This window comes from Bos taurus, chromosome 10 (genome assembly GCF_002263795.3).
Source record: "Bos taurus isolate L1 Dominette 01449 registration number 42190680 breed Hereford chromosome 10, ARS-UCD2.0, whole genome shotgun sequence".
In the NCBI taxonomy this organism is placed as follows: Eukaryota; Metazoa; Chordata; class Mammalia; order Artiodactyla; family Bovidae; genus Bos; species Bos taurus.
In genome coordinates, this window is record NC_037337.1 from 12675470 (window position 1) to 12697585 (window position 22116).

The window sequence follows — 22116 nt, forward strand, 5'->3', positions numbered from 1 at the left end:
TTAGCAACCACCTCCTAGTTGGTTTCGGTACCAAGATACTGCAGGTCAGGTAAAATAGAGAATTCAGGAGGGTTCTCTGAAAAGTACATTGATGAAACACCAATTGTTGACCGAAGGTGTGTAGGTTACATTGGATTAATGGGTTATGGCCTACTTACTACCCGGCTATGGTGCCACCATGAATGGCTGTTGGCAAGTTGCCTCTGAAAAATGAGGATAATAAAGGTTGATTACTGCTACTGGGTTGCTCAGAAGGTTAAATGGTATAATACATGTGAAGTGCTTAACATAGTACCTGAAAGTACTCAATGTTCAATATTACGTGGAAAAAAGAAGAAATAGGACCCTAAAAGGTTTCAAGTCAACTTTCCTAAATGGTGCAGAATAGTCTTTAACCCCTTCTACTAACCGGATTTATAGCTTTATTTCTTATCTCCATTCCTTTTGTTGTATTCAGTCAATCAACAAACATTCACTGAAACTCAAAAACCGAGGGGACACACTGGTGAGGAAAACAGAAAAGGTCTGCTCTCTAGACTGGAGTTGACAGTCTAGTGGGAAAAGGAGGGACAGTGAATACTCATGAGATCTTGAGAGAAACATGCTATAAAGGCTATGAACAGAATTCTGGGAGAGCAAATGCCAGGATAGTTTGAAAAAAAAAAGTGGTCGGGAAAGATCCATCTGAGGGATGAGAAGGAGCCAGTAATCTGAGAAATGCCCTGGAGAATTAAGGCAGAGAAAATGGCTATGCAAAAGACCTGTGGTAGGAAGGAACTTGGCTATTGGAACGGAGTGGAGTCCATAGTGCCAGGGAATCTGTGGTGCAAAGAGGAGTCTGCCATGATACTGAAGAGGTGAGTGTGTAAGCAAGTAAGGGCCCATTTCCCCAGGCCCTAGGAAGACAAAGACGACTGGATTTTATTGTAATTGCAGCTGAAAGCTATTGAAGAGGAAAGGCTGCCTATTAGAGCAGCGAATTGAGAACAGTGATGTTTGGGGTATGACATTGTGTCTGTATTTCAAGCAATATATGGGCCAAAGGGGGCTTCCCTAGTGGCTCAGCTGTAAAGAATACGCCTGCAGTGCGGGAGCGTCAGGATATGTGGGTTGGATCCCTGGGTTGGGAAGATCCCCTGGAGGAAGGCCGGGCAACCCATTCCAGTATTCTTTCCTGGAGAATCCCATGAACAGAGAAGCCTGGCAAGCTACAGTCCATAGAGTCACAAAGAGTCGGACACCACTGGAGCAACTTAGCACTGCACAGCATGGGATTTAAAGTAAAAAACCTGGGATTGAGCCTCTCCAGCACTGAATTGTTCAAATTATATGTTCTGGTCTTCAGTTTCCTTATTAAAAAAAAAAAAAGTGAACATCACGTAAGACTGCATATGGAGAAATACCACTTTCACTGACAATTGTTAAATAATGTAATTTCTAAGTGTTTTGTATGTCATGTATAGTTGCCTAAACTGAAGTTGCTGAGTCGTGTCTGACTCTTTGCAACCCCATGGACTGTAGCCTACCAGGCTCCTCCATCCATGGGATTTTCCTGGCAAGAGTACTGGAGTGGGTTGCCATTCCCTTCTCCAGGGAATCTTTCTGACCCAGGGATCAAACCCGGGTCTCCTGCATTGCAGGCAGATGCTTTACTGTCTGAGCCACCAGGGAAGCCCTAATCAGTGCAGTGCTATTTGGTAAGTACATTTATTGGTTTATTTATTGCAAGTAGTAATCCAAATCAGTGATTCTTTTTGCATTCATTTATGAATATGTAGTTTACTGATGCTGTAATTCCAAGTGTGTTTTTCTTTTTTTGGCTGTGTCTGCCATTTCCAGAACTTTTTCATGATCCCAAACTGAAACTGTACTGAGTATATTATAAATCCTATTCTACTTTATAAGACATGTACTTTTGAAAGGTATCTGGTAAGTTCCTCTCCCACGCCCCCCCAAAATGGCAGTAGCCTTGGTGATCAGTAGGATTGTTTGCTGCCATTGGAGGGTTTAATGGATTACACAATGTGAGTTTATTATTATGATTTTTTTTTTTTTTTGACTGTGCCTGGTGGCCTATGGGATCTTAATTCCGTAACCAGGGATCAAATCCAGATCCACAGTAGTGAAAGCAATAAGTCTTAACCACCAGTGGTGGTGGTTTAGTTGCTAAGCTGTGTCCAACTCTTTCCACCCCGTGGACTATAGCCTGCCATGGGCTTCTGTCCTTGGGATTCTCCAGGCAAGAATACTGGACTGGGTTGCCCGCCCTTCTGCAGGGGATCTTCTCAACCCAGGGAATGAACCTGCATTGGCAGGCGGGTTCTTTACCACTAGCGCCACCTGGGAAGCCCCTTAATCACCAGACAGCCAGGGAATTCCCCCATATAAGTTTAGAAACCACCATCGGAGAAATAAGAGTAAGAATTAAGTGTCAGTTTTTAGCTCAGATGGTTAACACATCATACTAATGAGGAGGACTAATGTAGGATCAGTTAATTTTCAGCACTGAAAAGCTGTGTTCTGTGACCGTAAAATGTGCCCTTTGGTCTTGTAAATGTGCAGTCCAAGATGGCCCAGACAACCTGCCGCTCTATGTATGTACAGCTACTCTAAATATGGAGAAGGCGATGGCACCCACTCCAGGACTCTTGCCTGGAAAATCCCGTGGACCGAGGAGCCTGGTGGGCTGCAGTCCATGGGGTTGCTAAGAGTCGGACCGGACTGAGCGCCTTCACTTTCCCTTTTCACTTTCATGCATTGGAGAAGGAAATGGCACCCCACTCCAGTGTTCTTGCCTGGAGAATCCCAGGGACGGGGAACCTGGTGGGCTGGCGTCTATGGGGTTGCACAGAGTCGGACACGACTGAAGTGACTCAGCAGCAGCAGCAGCAGCAGCACTCTAACTATGTATCTTTTTTAATGCTATTAATTTTCATTAAAAAATAACTGTTTCCAGCTCTTTTTAAAAAGGACTCTTCTGTGAAGAATGGATTAGAAAAGAGCAAGAGAGAAGGAAGCCTATTTTTTGTCACATTTCAGATAACCCAGCATTCCATAAAGTTCAAAAGATCAAGATCTTGACCTGAAAATACTGAGTCAACCACTTTTTTTATTTTTGAGCACATCCCAGATGCAGCATTTTAAGTCTACTAAACAAAATGTTAAATCTCTTTTCCAGGATAGATCCTTCCTCCCCACTGCCCATATCATTCACAGGATTCTTCTTCCTAATGTGAGGGCATGGCTGTAGTATCAATGATTGAAAGGGGAGAATTATAACATAAAGGGGCAAGGGGGAACTCTTTTGGATGGATGGATGTCTAGATATCACTATCTAGATGGTAGTGATGGTTTCACAGATGTATACACAGATCAAACTTTGCAAGTTGCACACTTTAAATATGTATAGTCCACTGTGTGTCAATTACTTCTCAATAAAGCTGTGGAAAAAATAAGTTCAATTGGGAACCTCTCACTCTTAACTGGCAAACAAATTCACATATTTTCATCTGCATTAAGGAATGCCAATTAAAGTATTGACTGTGCTCAGTCGCCAAGTTGTGTCCAATTCTTTACAACCCCGTGGACTGTAGCCCTCCAGACACCCCTGTTCATGGGATTTCCCAGGCAAGACTACTGGAGTGGGTTGCCATTTCCTTCTCCAGGGTTAAAATATTATAGACATATAATTGCAAGCATAGTATGTAGAATGGAATTCTAAAAAGCTTCAAAAGTTGAAAAGTTTTGGGACTTCCCTGGAACTACAGTGGTTGGGAACCTGCCTGCCAATGCAGAGGACAGGGGTTTGATCCCTGGTTTCGAGGAGGATCCCACATGTCACAGAGCACCTGAGCCCATGTGCCACAACATTGAGCCTTTGCTCTGAAGCCCAGGAACCGCAATTAATGAGTCCACGTGCCACAGCTACTGAAGCCCACACACTCTAGAGCCCGTGCTCTGCAGTAAGAGAAGCCACTGCAATGAGAAGCCCGCACAAAGCAATAAAGACCCAGTGCAGCCAAAACAAAATTAAAAAGTTGAAAAGTTTTGAATGCTTCTTTTTTTTAATCAAAGATAACACTTTCTGAAAGAACATACTCAAAGGCAGTAGAAAGACAATAAGGAGCATTTGACTGCATGCTCAGGAAATGCATTTAAGTACCTTAGAGTCCTTAACAGTCATATCATGAGTCCTCTCAGCATTTGTCACAGTAGTCACAGTTAAACCCTAAATGTGATTTGGGTAAGGGAGTCTAACATTGCAGTCACGGCCAGATTTTTAAAAATGTGCCTTAGAAACTTGGGCTCCATGCCTTTTCTGAAATTACGTTATCTTTCACACCTGGAACTCTGTCTGGTTGTTTCTTAGAAATTATTTTTTTAATGCTGTGGCTTGAAAAATCCATGAAGGAAAACTATGAAACCAGTAACAGTTTAAAACACTGGAAACTCAATTATTGTACCACCTAATCCTTACCACCTGTTAAATCGATTTAAGTGCTAAACCAGAAGGTTTATTTTTTATATCTTTTTTTAAAATTTATCCATGTCTTGGGAAGAGTATTCTAGAAAGCTGTTCTTGATATCTGTTCCTTGCAGCTTTCTTATGGATGAGAAAGCCTTCCACCAAGAACTGATGGTCTTTTAGAAAATCTTCAGATATCTCCCAAAGCAGAACACATGATACCAAATTCTATTCATTGTGAAAGTGTTAGAATGACATTTCAGTGTATTTAATCCACAAACTGAAATTTATTGGCATTGTCAGATTATCATCTTTCTTCTTAAAAACACAAACCTGCGACTTCCTTGGCAATCCCTGATTAAGACTCTGAGCTTCAAATGCAGGGGGCAAGGGTTCAGCCCCTGTTTGGGGAACTAGGGTCCTGCATGCCAAGAGGTATGGCCAAAAAACAAAAAAAAACCCATAAACCTGATGAAATACTTTTCAAAGACAAAGTATCTGAACAACTTGTAAGAATAATAGTGAGAAATGTCATGTTGCAAATAACAAATTCGAAACCTGATACTTGAGAAGAGTGCATAAGGATAAGAGGGCTGCAGCGGTCTGAGACACTGCTCTCTTTACCCTCTCTGTGGCTGAGGAGTCATATCTTTGAGTCAGCACTTTCCCACAAATTTGAAAATTATCGCCTCTCAACATCTTCCTCAAGTTAATGCTTTTACTTCTCTCAACAATTCCTGCTATTAATAAATTCAGCATTTAGTTTTTAAATGATCTGCAAAACGAAGTTATTTTATGTAGTATATCTTAACTATCATTGTCTGTGGTTGAGTATTTTCAGAACGTTTTACAAATTCACTTCAGTTGGCATTTATACACAAAGCACTGTGCTGGGCACAAAAGGGAATGAAAGTAGATAAGTGCATATTAAAGGCACAAAGTATGCTCCCAGGCAGACTGAGAAGTTCCGAGCTAGGTGTCTAAATTTGTTGCTGTGGGAGCTTAGGGAAGTTGAGTGATTAATTCAGAATGTATGGATTCAAGGTGATGGATAGATGACATTTGAACCAATCAAGAGAGAACTTAGACTTTCTATAAAAGGTGTATGTGTGTGTGTGTGCATGCTCACGTGCATGTACACGCTAAGTCACTTCATTCATGTCTGACTCTTTGCGACCCTATGACTGTAGCCCACCAGGCGCCTCTGTCCATGGGATTCTCCAGGCAAGAATACTGGAGTAGGTTGCCATGTTCTCCTCCAGGGGATTTTCCCTACCCAGGGATCAAATCCATGTTTCTAATGTCTCCTGCATTGGCAGGTGGGTCCTTTACCACTAGCACCACCTGGGAGTTAGTTCAGTCGTTTGGTCATGTCTGACTCTTTGCGACCCCATGGACTGCAGCACAACAGACCTCCTTGTCCATCACCAACTCGTGGAGTTTACTCAAACCCATGTCCATTGAGTCAGTGATGCCATCCAACCATCTCATCCTCTGTTGTCGCCTTCTTCTCCCACCTTCAATCTTTCCCAGCATCAGGGTCTTTTCCAATGAGTCAGCCGTCTATAAATGGTGACTGCACCTTGTTTGGGATATGGGGGTTGGGGTGATACAAGATAAGAAAAGCTTTTCTTTTTTTTCTCCGAATCTTTATTACAGATGTACTAGAATTGTTCTCAACAAATGAAACAAATGCTCATAAATTGTTCCAACACTTTGACTCTATTTGGGAGTGGCCAAAGGTTCAAATAATTTGGAAGGATGGATATCTGTGCTGACTTGCAGGAAATATGAGTCATCTTTTCTCATGTACTCAGCACTGTTGTTACAGCTAGGATATTTGGGAAACACGAAGCTAAACAAATCAGACACTGGGAGTCTTTTTTTTTTTTTTAATTGATTGGCCCAGACATGCATCCTGCAAGTGTAGACAACAGGGACGCCCTTTTTATTGTCAAAGCTTAAAGAACTCTGCCGGCAAGGGGAAACACCTGCGATTGAAAAAAAAATAAGCTTAAAAATATAATACTTCTGTTTTCTTTATAATCCCTCAGACTAGGAGACAAACACATCTTTAGTCTATACATCTCCTCTAAGCGTCAGGATTGTATATTCATTTGCCTCCAGACATATAAGTCCCAAGTGCACCTGAACGCAACATTTTAAAAGGTAAACTCATTATCTTGACCCGAAACCTGTTTCTCCTATATTCTCTAATTTCTTGAATAGGACTCACTATACAGTAGTCCTGAGAAGGCGATGGCACCCCGCTCCAGTACTCTTGCCTGGAAAATCCCATGGACGGAGGAGCCTGGTGGGCTACAGTTCATGGGGTTGCCAAGAGTTGGACACGACTGAGCGACTTCACTTTCAATTTTCACTTTCATGCATTGGAGAAGGAAATGGCACCCCACTCCAGTGTTCTTGCCTGGAGAATCCCAGGGACGGGGGAGCCTGGTGGGCTGCTGTCTATGGGGTCGCACAGAGTTGGACACGACTGAAGTGACTTAGCAGCAGCAGCAGCATTACAGTAGTTAGAAAGTCAAAACCTGTGAAGAGACTTCCCTAGAGGCCCAGTGGTAAAGAATTCCCCTTCCAGAGTAGAGGACTCAGGTTCGACCCCTGGTTGGGGAACTAAGATCCCACATGCCATGGGGATGTGCATGCAACTAAGCCCTGCACTGCAAGGAAGAGCCAGCACAGCCAAACAACAGCAATAACAACAACTACTGAATACGTTTGAATTTCCCTGATGGTCCAGTGGTTGAGACTCCACACTTCCACTGCAAGGGGGCATGGGTTTTTACCCCTGGTTGGGGAAGTTCCACATAGCTGGCAGTGTGGCTAAAAAACAAAAAACACCTATAAGTAATCAACTCATCTTTTTTCCCACTTATTCCTTAAAAATTAATCAGTCATCAAAACCAGTTGATACCATCTCCTTAACATCAAGCATATCCTTCTTCACCTTTCTATCTGTATTCCTACTGACCCAGTTAAAATCCCTGTTTTTTTTTTTTTTTTACTTGAAATCAACTAATTGGATTCCCAGTCTCCTGTCTTTTCTCCTTTATCCATCCCTCCCTTTGTTGCCAGGCTGATCTTTCTAAAGAAGAAATATGATCATTTTTTCCAGAGATAGCTTGAGGTTGCTAGCTTACTATTTTCCTTTCTTTCTACTCTGGGTGGAAAAGTTCATCAGTGTTCAGTCGCAATGTCACCTAAGAGGAACAGGGTGTTAGGATCTGTTCCTGGTTCTTCGCTTCTCTTCTCCAGCATGTTGACACCTCTCATTCAGAACACTTTCAGGCTCATGAGAGGAGGCTCTTAATGGAACTTAAGAAAGCATTTAAGCCTCCGCTGTCCATAAGCACTTAAGATTGCCTTTGCTCAGTCGTGTCCGACTCTTTGCAACCCTATGGACTGTAGTTTACCAGGCTCCTGTGTCCATGGGATTTTCCAGGCAATAGTATTGGAAGTGGATTGCCATTTCCATCTCCAGGGGATCTTCCCGACCCAGGGATCGAACCCAGGTCTCCCGCATTGTAGACAGACACGTTACCGTCTGAGCTACCAGGGAAGTCTTAAAAAGCTGCGCCCAAAGCATTTAAGCCTCTGCTGTCCATAAGCACATATATGCATACAAAGAGATGGATTGGTTAGTTATATTAAGGACAAAGTTAATCCAGAAGGGAAAAACTCTAGCAACTAGTTTATTCAGGATTTGGAGAATAATAGACATTTAATAATAAAAATTTAAATTAGAAATAAGCAAACATAAAAATCTCCAAAGCCTCTCCTAGGGCTAGTTTAGGCCCTTATGTCAGTCACTTTACTATCTCCTAGAAATAAATATCCTTCCTCTACATTCTCAACTTACAAGTCTGCAAGTTTTCATGTTTGATTGTAATCATCTTAACTGTATTTGAAATTTAATAAAATCAGCATATTGATTTAATAGAATTTAGATGTTATAATTATAATTTACAGAGTTTTAGATTATACTAAGAAGGAAACAGAAGTTGAGATGAGGCTATCCTTTATTTGAATGTATTAGAACTGAGGTGGAAGAATAGCTTTTAGAGAAGGCACAGTAGAGCAGTGCTGGCAAGCTCCTGCCTGCCTGTGCAATGCTGTCTGGAAAGTAGTGAATCCTACAGGGAAGAAAGCAGAACCGTAGAGCCCTTGATGTCAGGTTGAGGAGAGTATGTAACAATACCATTCATCTTTAACCACCTTTGTGATAAAAGGGAATGAGGAGTTAATGGAGTTATCAAAAAAAAAATATATATATATATATAGTCTTCCATTTCAGATTCTCCTGGTGATCACACAGCACAAGGCTCTATTTGCCACAAGGTTAGAACCAAGTATTGAAATACTAGCAGTAATAAAAATGGTCATCAGTTGCAAATGAGAATCTTAAGGGTGGAGTTCAGGTAACATATAGGGCAATTGGACAAGGGTAGGGCTAAATGGATTGGATTACAGAGTGATTGAAGTGGGGCCAGCAATTAGAAGTGGATTTAAAATGTATAGTGTGACCCACGTGGTGTTGGCTTTATGAGAATGATATTTTCATAAATTGACTTCATGTTTCTATAACCCAGAACATAGGAGTTTTGAGCAAGAACCTTAGAGATCATCTAGTGAGCATTTTATTTTCCAAAAAGTGAACATTTACCTACTTGTGATTTGTCCAAGGTCATAAACATACAATAGTGAGAGGAGTTTGAAGACTAGAATCTAGATCCCCAAGTTCTTTGCTTTCTCTATTACAAAAATATGAAATCAGTTCTGAGAACTCAGTATTCTAAACTCTCCATGAAGTAAGCTGGATATATAGGAAAATTATTGTTTAGGAAAAAACTGAAAAACTGAAAAAACTGAAAAAACTGTAGACCAAAGCCCAGGCCTCACAATTCCTGGGCCAGTAATCTTCTACTAAACCACATTGCTTCAGAGATTAAAAGAAAAAAAGTGAAAACTTAAAAAAATGCCACATGTCTAGGCATAGAATTCACTCTTTCAATCTGCAGGTATTTTACTGTTGTTATATGCTGGGCAGTCCTCTAGGTGCCATAAAAAAGATCACAAGATTAAAAGATTTATTTTGTAAGAATAGATTTCTATTTTGCAAGACTAAAATTTGAAGGTTACCTAATTATCAGGGAAATGCACATGCCTTTTGGTAGTTGATAAGCTAGCAGGAAGTATGTCTTGGTATAATACAGTATTGAAAACATTTTCACTTTCACCAAAGGATGGGTTTCAAAGTATCTACAGTATTACCTGCTACCGTATTTTTGTGTGTGTATATATATATATGTATATATATATATATATAAAATCTGACAATGCCAAGGTTATTGAGGCTGTAGGAAAACTGGAACTCAATGCTCTACTAGGGGGAATGTCAAATGGCCCAACCCCTTTGGAAAGCAGTTTGACAATACTTACTAAAATTTAAAATGCATATACCCTACAATCCAGCAGTTCCATTTCTGGGTATATACTCTAAAGCAATTTTTTCAAACTGTAATTCATGATCCATTAGTGAATTGTGAAATCAATTTAAGGGTTATAATAAACATTTATTTTTTTACAAATGAAATAGAACAGAAATACCAGGGTAAGGATTATTTTGTGAATTTTTGTGCACCACCTAGATTCTCTCTTTCCAGGACTAAATGATTAATTCTCTGAGCTGCTAGATATGTTGCATCCAACAGCTTTTGGGTGAGTCTCTCTGTAGGACTGTCTCCTGGAAGAGAGCTACTTGCCCAAGGTCACACACACCCTCTTCCTGGGTGCAGCTATATTTCAGTAACTGAGCAGTGCAGGTATATAAAAGCCTGATCCCCTTGCCCTGATTCCAAATGACTGAATAATTACTGCAGCAAATGTGGGATCAACTGAGGCCTTTGTTATCACTTTGTTGGAGCACAAAACTACCTCTGCCCATATTCCTGCTTCCTTTACTTCCCAGCAGGTACTTATTCCAGGACACTCCCTCATAAACAGCCTGTACACAAATTTCTGTCTCAGATCTACTTGCCAGGCAACTCAGCCTGTGGTAATATGTGCATGTATGCATGTCGATGGCACCCCACTCCAGTACTCTTGCCTGGCAAATCCCATGGATGCAGGAGCCTGGTAGGCTGCAGTCCATGGGGTCGCTAAGAGTCGGACACAGCTGAGCGACTTCACTTTCACATTTCACTTCCATGCATTAGAGAAGGAAATGGCAACCCACTCCAGTGTTTTTGCCTGGAGAATCCCAGGCACGGGGGAGCCTGGTGGGCTGCTGTCTATGGGGTCGCACAGAGGCGGACACGACTGAAGCGACTTAGCAGCAGCAGCAGCAGCATGTACAGGAACTTAATATAAAAATTATTTCTTAATGTGTATTGGCCATAAAAACTTCAGAACTCCTGCACCTAGGGAAAGTCATGCCCATATGCACCAGGAGACACTATGAAGATGTTTGTTAGGGTATTGTCCACAGTGATGATGACAAAAACTAAATGTCCATAGTCATGCAATGGAATATTATATAATACTTAAAATTAGTGAAATCTCAGATATAGAAAACAAGCTTATGGAAACGGGGCATGGGGGAGGGATAAATTGGGAGATTGGGATTAATATATATACACTAATATATATGAAATAGATAACTGTTAAGGACCTACTGTATAGGGAGCATAGGGAGCTCTATTCAATACTCTGTATGGGAGAATAATTTCAAAAAGAGTGGGTATATGTATAATTGACTCACTTTGCTATATGGCAGAAACTAACACAACATTGTAAATCAACCATATTCCAATAAAACTAAAAAAAAACTGTCTAAGAAAATTAGTGAATCTACTGACATCTAGCAACATGAACAAATTTCTACAATAAAGGGACACTTACAAACTTTAGGATAGTGGCTTCCTCTGAAGAAGGCGTGTGGGAAATGAGATGAAATTGGGGCTTCAGTTGTGACATTGTATTGTTTTTGAAAGAAGTATCTAAACAAATACAGTACGATGATAGCATTTATTAAATTTGTAAGAATACATATGTTTTTGTCACTTTTCTGAATGTTTAAAATATTTTAAAATTGAATTTTGTTCAATGAATTATTACTGCAGAAAATCTACATTAAAAAAAAAAAGCATTTTAACTTTATCTTACTATCAGGAAGTAACGAAAGAACAGCTAACAAGGTCACTTCCTCTTACACCAGCCATTTGGTCACAATGTAATGGCTCATGGAGTCCAGATATTCCAGTTATAACTGTTTGGCTGTTTTAATTACATTATTTATGCCCCCCCCCCCATTTTCATTACTACTAAATTCCATGTAATAAGAACAATACTGAAATCTTTTAGGAGTTCATCAATATGTCTGTTGTACTCTGTGACACCAAAAGTGGAAGTTGCTCAGTCATGTCTGACTCTTTGTAACCCATGGACCGTACAGTCCATGGAATTCTCCAGGCCAGAATACTGGAGTGGGTAGCTGTTCCCTTCCAACCCAGGGATCAAACCCAACCAGGGGATCTTTCCAACCCAGGGATCGAACCCAGGTCTCCCACATTGCAGGCAGATTCTTTACCAGCTGAGCCACCAGGGAAGCCTGTGAAGCCAAAAGAGGGAATTGAAAAAAAAAATACTAAGCAAGCTATTTGGTTGACCATATAAATAAGGTCACTCTGGTTTAATAGTAGCTTCACATTAGTGGTGACAGGCTTAAAGTAGAGAGGATGAGAAAGGACAGTAGAAATATTATTACCAGGGTCTTCCCTGGTGGTCTAGTGGCTAAGACTCCACACTCCCAAAGCAGGGGGCCTGGTTCAATCCCTGGTCAGGGAACTAGATCCCACAAGTGGCAACTAAGAGTTTGAATGCCATAACTAAAAGATCTTGCATGCTGCAACAAAGATCGAAGATTCCCTTGTGCCACGATTAAGACCTGCCACAGCAAAATAAACAAAATAAATATTTTTTTGAAAAAGGAGAAATATTATTACCATTACATTCCTGAGTCTTCACAACATTGCCTTTGTATTATATAGGACACCTAGAGTGCAAATGAAACTGGCCAAGTTGTATTAGAGGAGGAATTCAGTAGAGGCTCGTATTATTATCCAAAAGCATGTGTAACAGATCTAAGGAATGCACTAAAAGAAGTAAGCAGAATAAAAGTGTGGCCAGTAATGAAACGATGAATTAGGGTAAGAAGTGGTTGTGGCTTTGGGAGAGTCTCTGCTGGATTTTACTTGACCCTTCATTTTACTTACTTAGGTTTGGTTTTCTTTTTCTATAGAACATATGCGAAGTGCAACCCTTTGCCTATGCAGACTTAATATGATTTACAAACTTTAATACAGAAGCTATTTTAATACTTCAACCAATGCATATATTTAGGGAAAAGAAAAACTGTGGAATATTAGTAAGTCCTATGTATAAAAACAACCAAAATAAAGCAAATCTTCATAGCTTAATATGAGAACAGAGTGAACCTATTTATAAGGAACTACAGTAATGCAAAATAACTCTAAACGATGATACGTAGGGGTTTCCAAAGTAACAAGGAAGTTGAAACAAGCACATTTGGAGGTTAGAGTCTATTAGAAATAGTTGCAGATGGAAGTTTGGGGGAAATTGTTAATGCCTACCTCAGTCCTCAGAAATAAGAATTCCAAAAAATTTGAGTAACTGGACCATAAGCTGATTTGGATAAATAAGAATATCACTTAGACAGGACACATATATGCTGCTAACTAAGGTGGGTCAGAAAATATCTTCCAAAATAATTTGTTCTTGTCACTGTTACTGCTTGGAATTGTGAGAAAAAGATCTATGGCTTGAGTAAGTGCACTGTCAATGAAATAAGATTTGTTACAATGAGACCTGTCTACTAGATGTAGGAAATAGGAAAGACACTTGAGACGTGTGTTTTCTGTGTGAAAAAACTGTGCCTTGGGAACAAGGTTATTAGCTCATAGTTCCAGGGAAACTTCACATTCAGGGCCTAAGAAACCTTACTCAATGTTTTTCTATTTGACCTAGTTAAATTTCTTGGAATAGGAAGTTATGATGCTAATTTTTTCAAGAATCGTGCAGATGCCTCTGAGAAACTTTTGTCCTTTAAAACTTGTAACTACAGTATAATCTATAAAAATTTTGAATCACTATGTTGACACCTGAAACTACTATAGTACTGTAAATCAACAATATCTCAATAAGATTTTTTTTAATTTAAAATATCTGTAAATTTAGAGGGAACAGGGAAAGGAATTTTTGTGAAGGATGAAGACTAGAAGGCCTACACATGAGGCAGCTTTCAGGCAGACTGTTTATTTGTTTGGTCTTATTCACAGCTGAGACTCTATTAAGACATTAGCAAATCCTAGTCCAGATTTTGGGACAGAGGGGTAAATACTTGACCTTTCATTTTCAATTAACCATTTCCCTTCCACTCCAAGTACAACCACAACTACATCTTTTTTTATTTTTTATTGGGATAATTGCTTTACAATATTGTGTTGGCCTTTGCCAACTACATCTTAATCATTTTGTCCTTTTGAGTATTTTGTGATCAAATCTATAATTATCTGAGGGACTTTTCATATCTTTCATCTTTCATTTTGTGAATATATATTGCCCCAGTTTTTAATTACATGGCTTATATCAATTTATGTGTTTGGGTAGAATAATTGTTAATTATCATCATTATTAAAAACATTCAGATCTCTACATATATCCACACAGGTTGGCATTTACAAAAGAAATTCCTCAGACATATTTATTTTCTTCCATCAACCAAAAATAGCCTCAACACAACACAATTATATTATGTAATAAAATTTTGGTCTCCTATTTTTATCACTAACACCCATCTCAAACCCTGAAACCTCAAAAGGAATCACATAGGACTACATACCTTGTTGATGTTTAGTAAATAGTCATCTGTTCTTATTGCGTTGGTCTTTGCAGTTCTCATGTAACGATGACAATCATTTATTTAGACCATTAGTTGTCCTTAATCCAGTTTTGTGCTAGAGTCTCTGGAAAGGCCACTTTAATCTTTAGTGAAAACCTTCAGGGTAGAAGCTCAGAGAACTTAAAATTTTTGTTTTAATAATCAGTTACCTACTTTAAGACCCTCACATGAAAAGTTACACAAAGTACCTTTTCCTGTGATCTCTTCTTCTTTTTTTCCCCCTGTCCTCTTTGGTTTACAACAGACAGTTATGTTACAACCACATAGCAAAGTTTTGCAACAGAATGGCCTTGAAATAGAATGCAGCCCACTTGAAAACTTAAGCAATCATATGGAATAAACGAAATGGTGACTGCTAGGCTTCACGTGTTTCTTCTTATAAGGAAGTTATCACCTTTTTGGAAGACTGTATTAGTTTTTTCAAAAAATATTTCACTTTAAAAAATTATTTACTTATTTACTATTTTTGGCTGCACTGTGTCTTCATTGCTGTGCTCCAGCTTTTTCTAGTTGCGGCGAGTGGGGGCTCCTCTCCAGTGGCGGTGCGCGGGCTTCTCATTACAGTGGCTTCTCCAGTGGAGCTCTAAGCTGCAGGGCTTCAGTAGTTGGGGCACATGGGCTGAGTAGTCGCAGTTCGAAGACTCTAGAGTGCGGGCTCAGTAGTTGTGGCCATGGGCTTAGTTGCTCTGTGGCAGGTAGGATCCTCCTAGATTGGGGATTGAACCTGTGTCTCCTGCATTGGCAGGTGGATTCTTAACAGCTGGACCACCGGGAAAGTCCAGGAATGTTATTCTTTCATTGACCCCATACCTCAGCTATATCAGAGAGTTTTTGTAACATACAGTCATAGTGCTACAGCCAAGAAATAATCCTATTATCTACAAGTGCTGCTTTAGTCAGTAAAATACAGCTTCTGAAAATAAGTAGTTGCTACTACTTGGTCACTACTCTAGTGTTTCTCATCTGTCTTAAAAATGATAAAATTACTGAGGGCACATAAATCCTTTAAAAATTTACTGTGGCTGCATACTTGAGCCGCATCAGCAAATGAATTAAACAGCTGCAATAATACTTTGAAACCAAAGCTTGATTCTCAAAACTGTTAATCTCTGTTTTTTGGGCTTTCTCTCTTGTTTGTTTGGGGGTTTTTTTGGCAAGAGACCTCATTACTCTGGCCACAGATGACTTGCTTGAGTTTCAAAGTTTTCCTTTTTCAATTTTGATTCCGATATGAAATTGAAATGATAAATAAGCAACATATGGGCCACTCTGATAGACTGAAAATTCTCCTTAGGCTGCACGTGCCTCCTGATAACGTATAATATGCTGTCATTGGAACTGCTGATCTGACTCTCTCAAAACACTTTGTAAACATAGGGTACCCACTCAAAGTCAGCCTAATAAGAGTAATTCTTCCACATTTTTCTCCATGTCTACCAAATAAGATCATTTTTCATGTGGAAACTTGAAGAAAGTTAAAAATTTTTTTTTTAGTAGCTGTAGGTAAATTGCAGGGTACCCATAAATGTCACAAGCCGGGGCAAACAATTCAGTAACACAGTTTTCCTAACCACGCAAAAGTGTGTTCAGCCAGTTAATGGTCTCATGATCTCTCTAACGACTTTAACTGTGTGACTAGGAGCACTCTTATGGTAATTAGGTGACATTAAAATTTCAGAAAAAGAATGGTTCCAGGGCCATATAAGGGAGGGACAATCAAGAGGCAGGGGACTTGTATATACCTATGACTGGTTCGTGTTGAAGTATGTCAGAAAACCACACAACACTATAAAGCAATTATCCTCCAATTAAAAATAAATAAAAACTTTTAAAGGTGCTAGTTTCCTTCCTTTCTTTATTTTTCTATAGAAGTTTCTTGGGTTATTGACTCGTTGGGATGACTTACTTTAGATGACTGTGGGGTTGTTGATTTATTCTAGAAATTAGCATTTTTATTAAATGGTCTAACAGAAAACTCATACACTATATAAGCTTTATCAGCACACTTACATCCTTCCTCATGTAGCACTTGAAACTGAGATGTTGCATGAAATTGTCTTCTCTTAATCTGTATCTGAAGCGACTTAGCAGTAGCAGCAATCTGTTTTGTAGGTAATTAATGAAAAGTCATTGTTCACCTGTATAGCAGAACGAAAAGGATGGCTTAATTTTGACCTGAAAAATGAAGAATTTCTTTAATTTCTGGCAATGTCTACACGGCACAACAAAAGGTGGAGATTTGGTGTGCCCTCAGTTCCAGTTATTTTGAGAAATGGGGAGAACTATAATAGTGTGCTCTAAATTACTAGGTTTAGGTTTGACTCTTTACATCAAAATATACATCATTGCTTAAAGAATGCGGCAGCATGTTCCATGTTGCTGATGATTCCCATCAGAACAAGAAAACAAGGAAAGCAGCTATTATAGTCTTTAGCAAGAGTAAGCAAGGAGATTTCGCTTACATGCATTACAAAGCAAATGTAATCATTTAATTTGCAGGAAAGAATAAACCATCACATGCTATGATTTCCATATTGCTTCTCATAGATTGAGTGAAAACTTTATTTGTAATTTTGTCTTCATTTCAAAGTATATTGATATAAAGGAGCTGGAATTCAATTCTTGTAGAAGTTAAATATGATTCTTTAACTAAAAGTTTCTTGACTTGGCCTCAGATTTATGGTTCAGATTACTCTTGGTTTGCTGGCTTGGTTTAGAAAACCGAACACCCTGTACAATTCTGAATTAGAAGTCTCAGGAAAAAAAAATTCTTTCTTAATTACAGAAAAAAATTCTACTTTCTTAATTACACTGTATTTTATAAGAAGATTACTCATTCTAAAATTAGCCCTCGATGATGGCAAAACAGCTGGATGCAAAGTGAAAAAATTCAAGGACTCCTACAGTTTTAGACAGTTTCAACCACCTCTTTTGATTCTTAATCTTATATGTTTTACAGTGGTATAAAATACTCAAAACTATGGTACATTAAAGTATATTTAAGTCTGGTGTGTATTGGTGTTTATTTCCTGCTATAGGTTAACAATCTAAAAATAGAAATACTATTCATTTTTTAATGAGGTTTTGTACATAATTCTATAAGGGTTTTCAGAATGAGAACTGAACTTGCTTTTTCTTGACTAAAGTTTGCACCTGGCTGCAAACAGAGGCTGTTGGAGACCTGTTACATTTTTGCTCAATCTGACGATCTTTGTCTTAAAAACAAAAACAAGACTTATTTAACATACAATAAAAATAAGTTTTGTCAAAATGCCTAGTGTTAAAACTACCACTACGATCAAGATACGGAATCCAAGCCCCACCCAGATTCCCTTGTCTACCCCTTTGTGAGCAGACTCTCACCCTACCCTTAACCAAGATAAGCCCAAATCTGTTTTCTGGTCCTATAGTTTTGCCTTTTCAAAAATGTCATATAAATTGAATAATATGTACTTTTTGAGTCTGACTCCTTTCGCTAAGCAAAATGCTTTTGAGATTCGTCTATGTTCTTGTATGTGTCAAGAGTTTATTCCCCTGCAAAAAAAAAAAAAAAAAGTTTATTCTTTTTTTATTGTTGAACAGTGTTCTTTTTATGGATGTAAAAGTTTAACCATTCCCAAGTCAATGGACATCTGGACTGTTTCTAATTTTTGGTTATTACAAGTGAAGCTACTGTAAACATCTGTGTTTAGGGTTTTGAATGAACATAAGCTTTAATTTCACTCTGGTAAATACCAGGGAGTGAGATTGCTGCATTTGTGGTGATTCTATGTTTAACTTTATAAAAAAAATGAAACAAAACAAAACTACCAAATTGTTTTCTAGAGTGGCTCTACTGTTGTGCATTGGCCTCCAACAAAGTATGAGAATGCATGAAAGAATTCAGTTGCTCCCTGTTCTCACCAGCTCTTGGTACTGTCAGATTGTTTCAGGTTAATTATTCTAACAGGTGTTTTATAGTATCTCATTATGGTTTTAATTTATATTTCCCCAATGATGAATGATGTTGAACAGCTTTTCATTGCTTATTTGCCATCCACGCCTCTTCTTTGGTGAAGTAAATATTTTATTGGGCTTGTTTTTTTCCTTATTATTTTTTTGAATGTGGAGTTCTTTATATACTCATCAGATATGTGATTTGCAAATATTTTCCTCCTATATAGCCATCTTTTCATTCTCTCAATTGTGTCTTTTCATTATCTTAAAAAATATTTCGTTTTGCTGAAATCCAAATTAATCAGTTTTTCTTCTACAGATCATGTTTTTGATGTTGTATCTAATTACTCTTTGCCTAACCCAAGGTCACAAATATTTTTTCCTATTATTTTCTTCTAAAAGTTTTATTTAGGTCTGTGATCCATTTTGAGTTCATTTTTTTGAATCAATCTTTATCTTTTAATTGAAGCATTTAATCCTTTCATGTTTAATGTAATTACTAATATATATGAATTTGTACCAATCATCTTGTTTTCTCCTTTCCACTTGTTCCTCTGGTTCTACTTTTATTTGGCTTTTCACCTTATTTTGAATTATTTTTTTCTTATTTCAGTTTTTTCCCCTCTACTAGTTTGGATTTTGTATTCAGTTTAGGTTTTTTGTTTTGTTTTGTTTTGTTTCATGGCTAGTCAACAGTGCTATTTAAAGTGTAGTCTTGGGACTTCCCTGGAGATTCAGTGGTTAAGACTTTGCCTTCCAACGTAGGGGTTGTGAATTCAATCCCTAGTCAGAGACCTAAGATCCCACATACCTCACGGCCAGAAATCCAAAGCATAAAACAGAAGCCATATTGTAACAAATTCAATAAAGACTTTAAAAATGGTCCACATTTTAAAAAATCTGAAAAAAGTAAAATAAACTGTGGTCTTGAACATCAATATCAAGCTGGGGGCTTGTTAGAAATGTAAATTCTTGGGCCCAGCTGACAACTAAATCAAGACTCGTGTTTTAACAAGCCCTTCAGATTGTTCTGATGTGTGTTACAATTTCAGATGCACTGAAATTAAAGCATACATATTTATCAAAGTTCTCCCCTTCTCCCAGACAGCAAGCACTTTACATACTTTAAATCCATATACTCGCCTCCAAGTTTTATGTTACTGTTGTATTTTAAATCTTTTTTAACCTCAGAAAACTTTATTCTTGTTCTACATAATCAAGATCTGTTTAGTTTAGCTTTACCCATCTTGACCACTTTCTCTGCTCTTCATTCATTACTTTTTAAACCTTTCATCTGAGATCACTTTTTTAAAGTACATTCTTCAGAATTTCCTTTTATGAACATCATGGAAGCAAACTCACTTAGCTTATCTAAAAATATGATTTTTTTTTATCTTCTTTTTTGAAACATTTTTTTTTCCTGGGGGTAAAATTCTAAGTTGGCAGTTATTTTTTTCTCCTGAAGGGACTTAGAAGCCTATTTCTCAGATGGTCTCTTTGTCTTGATATTCTGCTATTTCACTATGTTGTGTTAAAACGAAATTATTTTTTGTTTTGTTTTTAATTCTGCTTGGAATTTAGTTGGTATCTTAAATATGTGTTTTGAAACAGACTGGTCTTTGAAAATTCTTAGTTATTGTCTCTTCAAATATTGCCTCAGCACCATTTTCTCTTTTCTTTCTTGCTAGAAAGCTGAAACTCCAATACTTTGGCCACCTCATGCAAAGAGTTGACTCATTGGAAAAGACTCTGATGCTGGGAGGGATTCGGGGCAGAAGGGGACGACAGAGGATGAGATGGCTGGATGGCATCATCGACTCGATGGATGTGAGTCTGAGTGATCTCTGGGAGTTGATAATGGACAGGGAGGCCTGGCGTGCTGCAATTCATGGAGTCTCAAAGAGTCAGACACGACTGAGTGACTGAACTGAACTGAACTGAGAACTCCGATTAAATAGATGTATGTCAGAATGTCTTATTTATCCTCCATATCTATTAACTACTCTTTCAAGTTCCCTTTCTTCTGTTTCTTTTAAATTATGCTGGATATCTGCTATAGTCAAATTCTTTGGTTTATTACTTTTCTCTTCATTAGTGTCTGATTTGCTGTTAAACCAGTCCATTGTGTCACTGATTTCAGTTATTGTTTTTATATTCTAGAAATTCTATTTTTAAAATATATACTGTAGAATTTAAAATATTCTATGGTTTCTTAATTTGAATAGGTGTTTTCCACTTTTTTATTTCTTCAAAAAAATAAAGCGTAGTTATTTTACCTTCTGTGTTCCATAATTCAAATATCTGAATTCTTTGTGGGAGTTTTCTGTTGTTTCTCTTGGATATTGTTTTTATTGGTCCTCACTCAATAGTAACTTAAGTCTTGAGAAGCTTAGTGTTTGTTACTGGGAGATGCTCATTTTCCTTAGAAAATCATTTGTGTATTATTGAAGTACATTCCTCCAGAAAAGATTTACATTTATTTCTTTCATATACCAGGACCTACTCAACTTACAGTGATAGAACTTTCCTTGGACCTATTTTAGCTGTATCATAAGTTAAAATTTTTCAGGGACAGATTTTTTTTTTTATCCTTGGTTCTGCTCAGCACCACGGGAATTTTCCTTGTAGTCATCTGAGGATAATTGGGTGCGTTGAGTGCGTAGCTTTTTCATCTCTACCCATAAGGTCTAAGTAAAACTTGGAAGAGAGGTCTCCTACAGGATTCACTAATGCCTAGGCTTTACCTTCTGTCCCACTACCTCCCCTCCCCCGACCCCGCTCTGCACCCCCACTGAAGCCAAAGCTGAAGTTCACCAGCTTGAGCAAATGTCTTAGGTCAAAAGTGATCTCAGGACACAGGGTTGAGCAACTCCAGGGGCATCATTTTTGTGAATCGGGTGTATATGGTGCCTGCTAGTGTTCTTCACCTAGACAGTGCTGTCCACGTACTTGTCTGGGCTCTACTTCACTTCTCTTTGAACTTACAATTCCTAGCTTTCTAGTCCATGTTTTGGTGCTTTTAAGAGGTTTAGGATTTTTTTTTTTTTAATTCAGCTTTTTAAATTGTTTTCAGGGAATTCGCTATGTTCCAGTGGTTTAGGATTTGACTCTTTTACTGCCGGGGCTGGTTCGGTCCCTGGTTGGAGAATTAAGATCCCGCAAGCTGCATGGTGCAGCCAGAAAAAAAAATTGTTTCCACTAGGAAGGGCAGTCTGAATGTCTAGCCTGCCATATGCCTGGAAATGTAACTCTCAAAACTCAGCTTTATAAACTCTACAACTTATAGAACTATCTAACAGCCTAATTTATTCAAATAATAATTACCCCCCCCCCTTTTATTTTCTGGCCCCAAAGTTTAAATTAGGAACAATTCATTGGAATTATTAAGACTCTGTAGTCCCTGGTACTTAACTATTCCCTGATGAATTTAACTAACACATGTATTGGATTTACATTGAAATACCAAAGTAGCTCAAAGCTTGAATAGTGACCACAATTTTTAAAATGTTTCTTAGAAAATGAGTACATTAAACCAGAATCATGTGTGTCAGTTGCATAAAAAGTGCTGCGTCTCCATAGTTACATTAAAAATAACAAGTACAAAGGGGAAATGTCTTTTGGTGGTTGATAAGCTGAAAGGAAGTGAGTTTTGTTGTACTAGATGATATGGAATGTTTTTAAGCTTTTGCTCAAGAATGGAAGGTTTCAGATCCTC

At 38.3% G+C, this 22116-nt stretch overlaps 1 protein-coding gene across 1 annotated transcript in view; it reads right to left on the minus strand.

Moving 5' to 3' along the window:
• The window catches only part of DENND4A (DENN domain containing 4A), a 137001-nt gene extending 122464 nt beyond the window's left edge, over positions 1-14537 (minus strand). Inside the window, exon 1 of the mRNA XM_059890360.1 lies at positions 14406-14537. The gene's annotated coding sequence lies outside the window, so the exon portion shown is untranslated. The remainder of the gene's footprint in view (positions 1-14405) is intronic.
• Positions 14538-22116: the final 7579 nt, after the last annotated feature.